The 11,404-nt window shown below is 46.3% G+C and overlaps 1 pseudogene across 1 annotated transcript; it reads left to right on the top strand.

The window, feature by feature from the left end:
- The first annotated feature begins 2,637 nt into the window (after positions 1–2,637).
- LOC311028862 (serine/threonine-protein kinase H1 pseudogene) lies at positions 2,638–10,876 on the top strand (annotated as a pseudogene). Its single transcript has 3 exons — positions 2,638–2,900; positions 3,947–4,652; positions 10,400–10,876. The product of its transcript is annotated as a serine/threonine-protein kinase H1 pseudogene (transcript).
- Positions 10,877–11,404: the final 528 nt, after the last annotated feature.

Below are 11,404 nucleotides of genomic sequence, written 5' to 3'. Positions count from 1 at the left end.
TTCTTCCAGCTGCAGTGCCCCCCCCCCCCCCCCCCCCCCTCTTGGCACACAGGTATCACATCCTCCGACTACAATAACAACAGTAATGAACTGACTGGCAAGTGGCAGCTGTGCTCTGACTTCTCCTCTGGCCTAAACCAGTTCACAGTAGCCTATAATGGCTTTTGCTCTCAAGTAGCGGGCTTTACCAATACCGCACACGTGTTGTGGGTTCATTTATAACCGAGGACGGCCTTTTAGTAATCAGATAGGGGTTCGATAAACGCTGAACTGCTGACTCCCTTGAGGAAGGCTTCTGAAGGGCGATTTACCACCTCAGTGCTGATGTGATGTCTATCCTCTGTTGGCTCTTTGTGTTTGTGTATGGAGGGGGTGTTGGAGTTCTGTGGGTGTGGGTCTCTCTCTCCCTCTCTCTCTCTCTTACTCTGTGTGTGTGTGTGTGTGTGTGTGTGTGTGTGTGTGTGTGTGTGTGTGTGTGTGTGTGTGTGTGTGTGTGTGTGTAGTCCTTTGAGAAAGGGATAGACATTGTGCGACAGCAGAACAGACTGATAGGCCGAGCATCCCCTTTGGCTCCTTTTGAATAAAAAAAGAAAAACCCCGCAGCAGACAAGCAACTGATGATGCAGCCTGTCTCTGTGTCCAATGACAACACAATTTACACCTTTTGAAAAGACACAGCGTCGTCTCGTAGCATCCGTGACATTTTCGTATAAATACACATTTCCCCTCCTCTTAACTGCAAAGGGATACAACACAATAGCGATTAAAGCTCTCCGCCTTTTGGTGAAAGCTTTTCCATTTGCTGCTTCTAAACACTCGCCGCCCGGCTAGGCCTTCCATGGGAATAATCCTCCCGGCACGCAGGAGCAAGCGCCACATTTCACTCAGGCAGCAGCAGCAGCAGGGGCACATAATATCTTTTAGTGTGAGTACGCAGCAATGAAAGGAAGGGAAGAAGCTAGCATGAGCAGCATTAGCCACCACTTTACCAAGCGCCAGAAGATTAGGGAAATAATCAAGCGTCTTGATTGACAGGTGATGAAAACAACAGCAAGAAAAAGATTCCTGCGTAAACCCATTGAAAGCATCGTAACGACTGTAGCTTTTTTTCCCAATACCTTGTTTTGGAAGCATCCTCTGCAAATCTTCCTTAAAAAACACAAACACGCTGCGCAATTTATTCACAAACATGAACTCGTTATACAAACCTCATATAACCACATTATTTACGCCCTGTGCAAGTGATAAAGAATAATTCAAACTGCACAGCACTCCACTTGTGGTTAAAAAAAAAGTGCTTCTTCCCACATTTTGATCCCCTGCTTCCTCTCTGCAGTGTCGTATGAATAACTATGTGCATGTTTTCATGGCATCTTCATTTTCTGGGAGGTTTGGCTCTTTAAACAATGTACAGGACAGAGGCAGGCAGGGAGAGAGGAGGAAGCATGTTATTTCTTTTTTTTTTATTCCTCTATTCTCTGAAGATTACAGACACGTGACGACAGCAGCAACATAATGCAGAAAATAGAAAGGTAGCTTCGTGCTAGTTACAGGCTTGACAGCGGGGACGTTGTACGACATAGCGGGCTCAACAACAACACAATACAATGAACATGTTCACCTCCTGCATTGGTGCCAGAAAAGTAACTTCTAAAAGTAAGTATATCTTTGGATTTTGTTATGATGAGCTGAAAGGAAGGATGAGTTCTTCATGATAACAGAGAACAGCTTGACGGGATGAGTTGTATGTGGGTGATTTGGAAGCAAAAAACAACAAGAAAATCGCTGCTCTACCAAGGTCATGTGGTGTTGCTCGAAAGGTCCCATCCACAAATGTAACCGTTGATCTGACTTGAAGATATACTTCTATACTACTGTGCTGTTATTAACTTAGTTACAATGGGCACACAATTGAAAAATATATTGGCAAAACTGGCATTTTTTCACACTGCACACAGCCCCAGGCTAAGAGAGCTGTTTGCCCGGGGCATAAATCCACATTCCAAAGTAGGCTAACATGGACTTTAGCCCAGGGCTTGCTGGCCTTGTTCCACAGAGAAGTTAACACCAAGTTGGCAAAGTTATCCTCTGAAATTGTCTCAAAGTCAATGGTGGAATTGTTAATGGTAAACAATCATTTAACCCAGGGCTAGTAGTAATAATGTTACTTATATAGTACCTTTAAAAGTAAAAACATGAACTAACAAATTGCTGGAACAGCCCTTTAGTCTGCTAAATAGGTGCAACATTTCCCTTTTACATGGAGTTGAGCATGACAGTATTACATTGATATGAAGTAACATCCAACAGCAGTAACGTAGAAGTACTGTTTCCTGATGTGTGACTGGAATCTCCTTCCTCCCACCACGTCTGCTGTGCTCCTTGTGGAGTGACAATAGCATCAAAACAGTTTCTGTTTACCTGACACTTTCATCACATAAGTGAGTGAGAGGGTGCAATCGCACACCTGCCAACCTCTGAGCTCAAGTCAACCTCAAGAAACACCTGCAAACCTGAATGTGGAGCTGCTCCTGCTGCACCACAGGCTTGTGTTCCTTATTTCACATGCAGCACATGTAGGATTTCCTTTCTTTGTTTTTTGTTCCCTCCATGGCGATGGCTTGCTGCATCTGAACGATGGGCTGCGGGAACAGTAAGGTGCTGCCTGAAGCGTCCAAGAAGGGCTATGTAAGTGTTGTGCGATCTCTCGTGGCCTTCAGCAGAGCGCGCGAGGATGATGAGCTGAAGAAGTGTGTGGAGAAGCAAAGAGGTTCATGGTTTCCCACCAGCGTTAAGAATCAACCGGCATCAAACAGCCAGGGGGAGATAGGCAGACATGGACGACACCGGGACAAGGTTGCAAAGTATAAGGACAAGTTTGATCCACGTGTGACGGCGAGGTAAGGGGAAAAGCTTTGACATGATTCTCAAATAAAAATCTATTTTGGCAGCAACATTTTGCAAGTAATACTCTAATCCAGTAACGTAGTATGTCATTGTTTATGTTTGTTATTAAACTGTCTGTTGCTATGTTTTTGTAGGATTTTGAAATCATATTTGACTAGTATGATCCTCAGATTTCAAGTAACTCACATTGCTAACAAAGGAAATTTAATGTTGAATAACTATTTAAGATATAGAGCTGCACGGTGGTGGTTAGATTCCCGGGTTTGGGTTCCATCTGTGTGGAGTTTGCATGTTCTCCCCGTGTAAGCGTGGGTTCTCTCCGGGTTCTCCGGCTTCCTCCAGTCCAAAGACATGCAGGATGATGATAGGTAAATTGATGAAATTGTGGTGTGAATGTGAGCGTGAATGGTTGTCTGTCTCTACATGTCGGCCCTGCGATGGACTGGCGTCCTGTACAGGATGAACCCTGCCTTCGTCCAATGTCAGCTGGAATCGGCTCCAGCCCCCCCCCCCCCGCGACCCTGAATACAGAATACGCCGTGGATGATGGATGGATGGTTAAATATATAACTGAAGCTGAACTGTAAACAAATATCTCAACCCCCTGAGCAGCCGGTTTTCATTCAAAAAAATATATTTTGCGGTGCGACACAAGGTGATCTGACTCATTAAGAGCATTGGCAATGCTCGTGGAGGACTGTTAATGTCACCGGCGTTCTCATTCACTGAGCCTGCCACCCAATAACCTTTATGCGATGCAATTTATTAGCGGTAACAGTAGACATTTATTTGAGAGGCCTAGGCCTTGTAAAACCTGAAGACTGGCTTCCTGTGCTTGTCAGATGAGAGCATGTAGGCGCACTTAAAGCAGGGAAACTGATGTCTTAAAGGGAAGTGCATCATTGATGTACATCATTGTAAACATGTATGAATATGCCTGCGGATGCATGCAGATATCTTCTCTCTCTCAGCTGCGGTGAGAGTGTATCACTAGATAGCGAGGCTGTAATGACTCGTCTTTCCCCTCCTGCCCTGTCAGGTACGACATCAAGGCTCTGATCGGTCAAGGGAGCTTCAGCCGTGTTGTGCGTGCGGAGCACAGGGCGACCCGCCAGCCATTCGCCATTAAAATGATGGAGGTGGAGGCCCCGGAGAGCCGCGAGGTGTGCGCCTCGGAGCTGGCAGTGCTGCAGCGGGTGAGCCACTCGCATGTGATCAAGCTGATCGAGGTCTTTCAGTTCCCGCAGCGGGTTTACGTGGTGCTGGAACTGGCCACGGGCGGGGAGCTGCTGGACCGCGTCGTCAGCAGGGGCCACTTCACCGAGCGGGACGCCACCCGGGCCCTCCAGATGGTGCTGGCTGGGGTGGGACACCTGCACAGCCTGGGTGTCACCCACGGAGACTTGAAGCCTGAGAATCTTCTGTACTACCACCCCGGGGCCGACTCCAGGCTGATTGTCACCGACTTTGGACTGGCCACATTCGGGGGAACAGGATCCGAGATCTCAGGCCCTGGTAGAAGCAACGGAGCAGACGAGGCTTGGTCTCTCAGAACCACCTGTGGAACCCCTGAGTACATGGCTCCTGAGGTGTTGCTGAGGAAACCCTACACCCGTGCAGTGGACATGTGGGCCCTCGGGGTGATCGCCTACATTGTTCTGAGTGGATCCATGCCTTTCGAGGACGACAGTCGCACGCGGCTCTACAGATCCATCGTGAGAGGGAAATACAGCTTCCGTGGAGATGTAAGTTTATTATACATTTGCACAATGGAGTTTAGTTATGGAGAAGGGATCTTCTTTGAAGCAAAATTTGGAAGCTTTAGAGCCAAAAAAAAGTTTATTGGCAACTACATTGGAGGGTTCTATTTAATGCTAATCATGCAAGTCCAGCTATAGTGCTAAAACTCAATGGACAGAGCCAAGAAACCATATTATATTGTTTTTTTTACATTTTTAATGAATATACAATAGCAATAAAAACACAAACTTTCTATCTAAAAGACAACTTTCAACTTTTTTTGTTTTGTTTGATCTGATCTGTTTCCACTCGAAGCTTTTAGCCTTTTGTTTTCTATCATCGTGCAAGCGTTAATAACTAACCGCTACTCTGTGCAAGTTCACGTTATTTATTTTTTGACATGTACTCATGGAAAAGGTGGAAGTTGTCATTCTCATAGCACACAGATTCCTTCACACACCCAGTGATGCAATGTTGACAATGTTTTGACAGTCTGGCACAAAAGTCCCACTGCTGTGCTGCCATGCAGGCAAAATGTAAACTTTTTTTGTTTGTTTTCTGGTTGCTAAACACAAGCTCAGTGACTATGTAGAAAAGTTTATCATATTCCCAGCTTTAACGCGATACATGAGACTGTTTCCAGTGTATCTCTGCCTTGGAAATCAATGTTCAAGCTATTGCGAGGAACTCTAATTTTGCCTTTTGGCGCCCCCAGTGAAGATAATCGGTAGTGTTCCTGATAACCAAGATCCCTTTACGACAGCAGGGTCCAACAGTCTGTCCCATGCAGTCCTGGTTCTGGGCCTCTTCATAGGAGTTTCTGGTGAACCTAGATGACGGGCATTTAGGACAATTATATAGAAATATCCAATCTTCTCGCTGATGATCTTGTTTGCATATGGGGGTCACATAGTGGCATCAGTATTGAATCGATATTAATCATTTCATAACCAGTTACAAAACTTCCTTCTAGTAACTTTAAGAAAATTGTTCATCTGACATTTCAATTTTGACATTCGGCCTTTTTTACCCACAATCTGGTTTGTTGTGTACACTTATCCAGAAATTATCCAACCCCAGCAACGCATCCGTTCACAGCTACTCGCTGCACAAGACAGATTCACCCCTCTGCTATTAGAACTACCAGAAGTAGCTACATTATCCCCTCCTTGCCGGGTGTAACAAGAGCATTGTTGAGCTGAGGAGGCAGTGCAGGTGGTTTTCATCTCTTTGTCTGCAGCCTTGTAAAGCACAAGAATGCATACGTGAAAGGTTGTTGTGGTGTCTGGAGTTTTCGGCTTGGTTCCGCTCTTTCCGGATGCTTGAAAATATGGGAAAAGACGACCCTCCATGTTTCCCTTTGCTCCCCCTTCCCCTCCGCCGTGCAAACTGAAGCGGGTATTTTTAACAGCGCCTTCTGCCGAGCTCAGTGGTGAGTTTGAGTTTGTTCTTTCATGCTGATTACACCCAAGGCTGGATTATTCACTGGGCTTTAAGCTTGGCCCGATTCTCAGGGTTGCAGTCTGACATTTAAGGCTGGCAAACAAGAGGCTCCCTTACATAGGCCCTGGACTATTATCCCTGTGTTTACCACCGCACTGACCACCAACAGAACAATAGTGCAAAAAATCCTTATGCAAGGAGTTAATTTCACGTTTTTCACGGTGGCTTTCAACGCGGCTCATATGTAGGCCACACGGCTTGGAGAAACATCTTTGGGAAGCTGAAAAGCACATTTTATGAGAGCTGGCATCCTTTAGCATCTTACATCCCAATGAGATGCAGTAAAGACATCAACCTATAAATTCATATGATGACAGTATGAAGACATCACACATGGCTAAGTAGCCGTCCAGTGCTTGATGGAACAGCCATCAATCACATTTTCCATGTTGACAAGACAATTATTCTCTATCATGTGCAAATATCCACCCTCTCTGAGACACACACACACACACTGTGATAATCATGTTGTAATGTGTGATGAAGGTCCACAAGTGTCCACGAATATGTGGACCTCTGTCACCAGAAGGGTTCTTCATGTCATTCAGTAGGGGGCTTCTCCTCGGGGCGAGAACAGTTTCAAGAGGCCGAGCAATTCCCATCACATATTAAACTCGACTTGGAGAGTTTGATTCCAAATGAGCCGTCCACCAGTCGAACACAAAGACATGGAGGACGCATTAATAATGGAGCGATGTCTCTCTGACTCAAGGTATTAGATGTCAGTGTAATTAGGTGTCAATACAATGGGCCCTTTTAAGCGGCAGACATTTTGACCTGTCATAAACACGTCTTACTAATAACATTAACAATGGCTCTATTCCATTCAAGTGTCCCAGTAAGCATGCACGGCACCGTGACCCTGAAAAACCGAGGCAGCTAAGTGGATTCATGCTGTTCCTCATTTGACATGTCAAACTGACATTATTTATTCTGGCTTTTTTTTTTTTTTTTTTTTTTTTACTTTATTTTGAAAAAACACAAAAGCTGCATAGTCAGAGTGAGTTATTAATTTAATATAATCCAAATCTCACTAGAACCAGGTAAAAATCGAGACCAATAGGTAGCATAATGATGTACTGTAATATACATAATTGTATTATTCATCAGCAGATTGCAAAATATATTGTCAGTTTAGGATCATAAATTAATATTCTAGCAAAGCGGTGTAATGAAAAAGGAATCACTTCAGGTATCATTTTTCCAGATGGACGTATAAAAGATTTTTGAAAGTAACTATTCGTCTTCTGCTATGCAAATGAATACCCGAGGGCTGCAATTACAAACATTCTTCCAGAAAGCATCAGTAACCTTGTGTGTTTATCGAAGCAGAATAGGGAGTAGCAGCACATGTGTGAGTGTGGGTGGGCTTGGGGGGGGGGGGGGGGTGGGGGAGACTTACTAAGAAATGCAAATGGCCCCTGGCACCTGCCCACGAACCAGGTCCCTCTGTCTCCCCAGCGACCCCCCTCACACACACACACTCCGTTCCCCACTGCAATACACAAACTCACTCGGCGTGCATACATCTCCCCCACTGGTGCAACAGCCCCTGGCCTGAAGACCTGTAGTGCAGACTCATACTGATGTGTTTACTCAACAGCGGGCGGGTGGGGGAGTCGGGGATGGATGACAGGGATGGAGGAGATTGTTGGGAAGAGAAAAGGAGAGGACAGAGGACGAGCAGGTCAGAGGAAGTAGGTGTAGCCTTGGGGGGCTTTTCGCACCTTATCAGTCAATCCACTCGCCGCCCGTCGGACTGAGCGTTTCCCCTCGCACGGAATCACGGTATCTCATCTCATGTGGGTGAGTGCACTTCCATGAGTGTGTGTGAGTGTGTGTGCTTGTGTCACGGCAGCCTTCAGAATGTAAAGCACAAATCCTGCGTGTTAGTTAGGCGAGACGGCGACCTGGTAACCTCCTCTGCATTCTGCTGCTGTGTTATCGAAAATGCACACTTTCACGGGGCCCAGCCCAAACATCTGCATCTCTCAGCAGCAGGGGCGACCTGGGTAACGGTTAGCCCAGTCTGCCCCCTAGTGAGCGCCACGTGAAATAAAATCCAGCCTCCACTTGGCCACAGTGTATTATAGCCGACACAATAGCCCTATTTCCTCCTGTATCCGGGTATTGATATTTTGATTACTGTGTTTTTGTTTTTCTTTCACCTGAATTAGCCACCCCCCCTCTATTTTGGACTAGTTATTATGAGGCGTATTTAAACTTGGCTTTTGTTTCTCTTGAAAGGCTGCCAGGTGAAACAGAGTAAATTGGGGGACTCGCGTGGAGCGGTTCATTACTCAAAAGTGCATTATCCTCGTGATCACATTAGCCCAGCCTTCTAGCATTTTCCTCACTTGCCGCAATTACAGGTTTGTCAGGTAAAGATGTAACGCGGCGCGAAATGCAGTCAGCTTCTCGTTCACTCTTAACAAGATGTTGCCGAGCAAGCCCTGTAGGTTTCTCCAATGCTTATACCGTAGCTGTACTCCCCCCCTCCAGCCAGCTCCCTGCTCAACAGTGATGTATAACACCGGCTCTCACCCCTCTTCCAAACACAATAAAGCCTTTGTGTATTTTGACGTGAAAAATGTTCGAAATAAGGGAGAGAGATAAACTTCCTGCAGCTGGCTCCGTTCCAGGAAGACAACACAATTGGGTCTCTTCTTCTCACCACGGTGATAGCAGAAGGGTCTCTTTAAATATATTTTTCTCCTTGCGTCACGTCTCCCCACCAAGTCGGGGCTTCACCATCTCCCCCACACAGCCAGCGTGCACTAAACTCACATGTCCCCATCATTCGAGATCAAAAGACACCTGCTGGCCACGGATGACATCAAATGTGTATTTCATGGCACAGTAATAAGGAGGCTGCCTCGCCAAATCATCCAGCAGCACTGGGAGAGGAGGGGAGTCAGACTTGTTAGTCGTGGGAGCTCAATCAAACGCTTTCTCTCCTTCCCGGGGAAAAGCCGAGTGTCGCCCTGCCTGCCTCTCAGGAGGGAAATAAGAACAAAATGAAAAGAAAGTTTGAGTGAGGGGCATTTTTATGACTCGTTTGGCAAGGGAGAGGCTCACACACACACACACACTTTCAGTCAGGGCACCGTGAGAATAAGCGAGTCCCCACTTCTTTGAATTCCTCTCACCGGCAACAGTCTCGCAATTGTCAATTTCATGCTTGATTAATTGTCATTACTCTGCAATAGACAAAAAAGGAGGGGGGGTGGGGACAGAAATGCATTTCGGGATTAAAATGGAGAGCAACACCTCCCTAAAGAGTGAGATTTAGTCATCGCGAGGTTGAGCGAAGAATGAGATCATTCTTTTAGCTACATTATCCCCTGCTTGCCAGACACAGAGATATTACAGATATCTGGGTGACTGTGGATACGGTTGTGCATCTTGAAGACAAGAGAAAAGATTAAGGAAACTTCATCATAACCACGACTTCGTTCGCGCAATCTCAACCAAACATCGTGTAGAGGACGAGCGTCCATGCTTTTTGATAAAGGTCATTGTGTCGCGCCGTTCTCCTGCCATCTTTCTAATCTGATGCCACATCAATCTAATGCAGCGTATACATCAGTGATATTTTATTTAAAATAAATTAGGAGCACAAAGGCCATCAATTTACCGAGGCAGGGCCTCCACAATGTTGTCGTCCTGACAAAGAACCCAGGCTGCGATGAATAATTGAATGATGCTGAATTATGATAATGATTCTGATGCCTTCTCTCCCGCCGCAGAGTGTCATCGCGCACTCCCATGTCAGCTTCCGCCATGACAAGGGGAATGATTTGCTATTTGAGTTATAAAAAAATAAAAAGACGAAAAGATCCCTGCAAATGCTCATCTGGAGGGGCCTTTATTGAGAAGCTAATGTGGCTTAGAATAAACATGTGACCAAATCCCACACATACAGCGGGGCTGCCATACGTCCCAGGCCTCGTCTTCTTCCAGCCCAGACTGCTGCCTCCCTTTGCCCAGTGACATTTAGCTTTCATTTGAGTTTAGTTCTGCTTGTTAGGCCTGCAGAGCACAGGGATCATAGTTTTATTTCTTCATTAGAATGAATTCTTTCATCCCCGCGATGAAGAGGCTTTGAACCTGTGCAGGCGCCTCCCCTAGATACCCAGCTGGTGCTTAAGGAGGACAGCAGGTACCACAGTGTCGGCGTGTGAGGGCGGAGATGCTTTATTTCCACACTGACACCAATCACTCAGGTTCTGCTTCTTCTGTTTCACAGCCTTGGCCCTCTGTGTCCAACCTGGCCAAGGACTTCATCCAGCGGCTGCTGCCGTCGGACCCCGCCGCGCGCCTGACCGCCGACCAAGCCATCCGTCACCCCTGGGTGGTCACCATGGCAGCCGGCTCCTCTATGAGGAACCTCCATCGATCTATTTCTCAGAACCTCAGGCAGAGGACGTCGCGAAGCTCCTCCCGGTGCCCGAGCAGCACGGCGAGCTCTGGCAAGTCCAAAAACAGCGTTGGAAGGCCAACGTCGATGGAGGCCAACCAAAAGCAGCAACAGGGCAGAGAGCCATCTCAGAGAGCCATACGACATCCATCCGGAGGGTTCCAGGAGCATCATCGTCGCCATCCAACGAAAGCATGGGTGGAATCAGCTGCAAATCACAGACCTCAGAGCTGCAAACGGGTCTTGGACAGGTGTAAAAGTGTCTTCCCTTCTCTGGACTACAGTCAGACTTCTCTTCCAGACTAATAACCCAGGTTTCCCCCCTGAAGGCTGAGCTCCATCCTCCATTAGTTTGTCGTGGTTGGATTAAGCTGTGAATATCCTTCAGTTCTTGAGGTCCAGGTTTATATTGAGACAGAGCTATCCTCCTCCACAAGGTTTCTAGCCCCTGGTTATTCACACAGCTCAGACTAATGGGTGCAAGGTCTCATCTAGATCATTATGAGTCACCACATTACCTGCCTGTGAGAAGGTTCATTCCAAAAAAACGAATAATGAGAAATTCATCATTTAAGAAATGGGAGCTAATCTTAGTGAGGGCGATGCAAAAGTAGAAGAAATCTGGCTTCTTCTGCTCTGATCTTCTTCCTTTAGAAAAAGAAGAAAGAAGAAAATAGAGTTTGAGATCCCCGCAACCAAACAGCAGGAAGAATTGCCTTTTTTCATTTTTTTTTCAGATTTGAGGTGGAAAAGAAGCAAATACACTTTTTATCTTTTCTTTTCACTCCTCCTATAGCAGCACCCGCAGCCCCGTGTAACCACTAAAAAGCACAA

Source organism: Eutrigla gurnardus (genome assembly GCF_963514095.1).
Source record: "Eutrigla gurnardus genome assembly, chromosome: 18".
NCBI lineage: Eukaryota > Metazoa > Chordata > Actinopteri > Perciformes > Triglidae > Eutrigla > Eutrigla gurnardus.
This window is presented reverse-complemented; position numbering and strand designations above follow the sequence as displayed.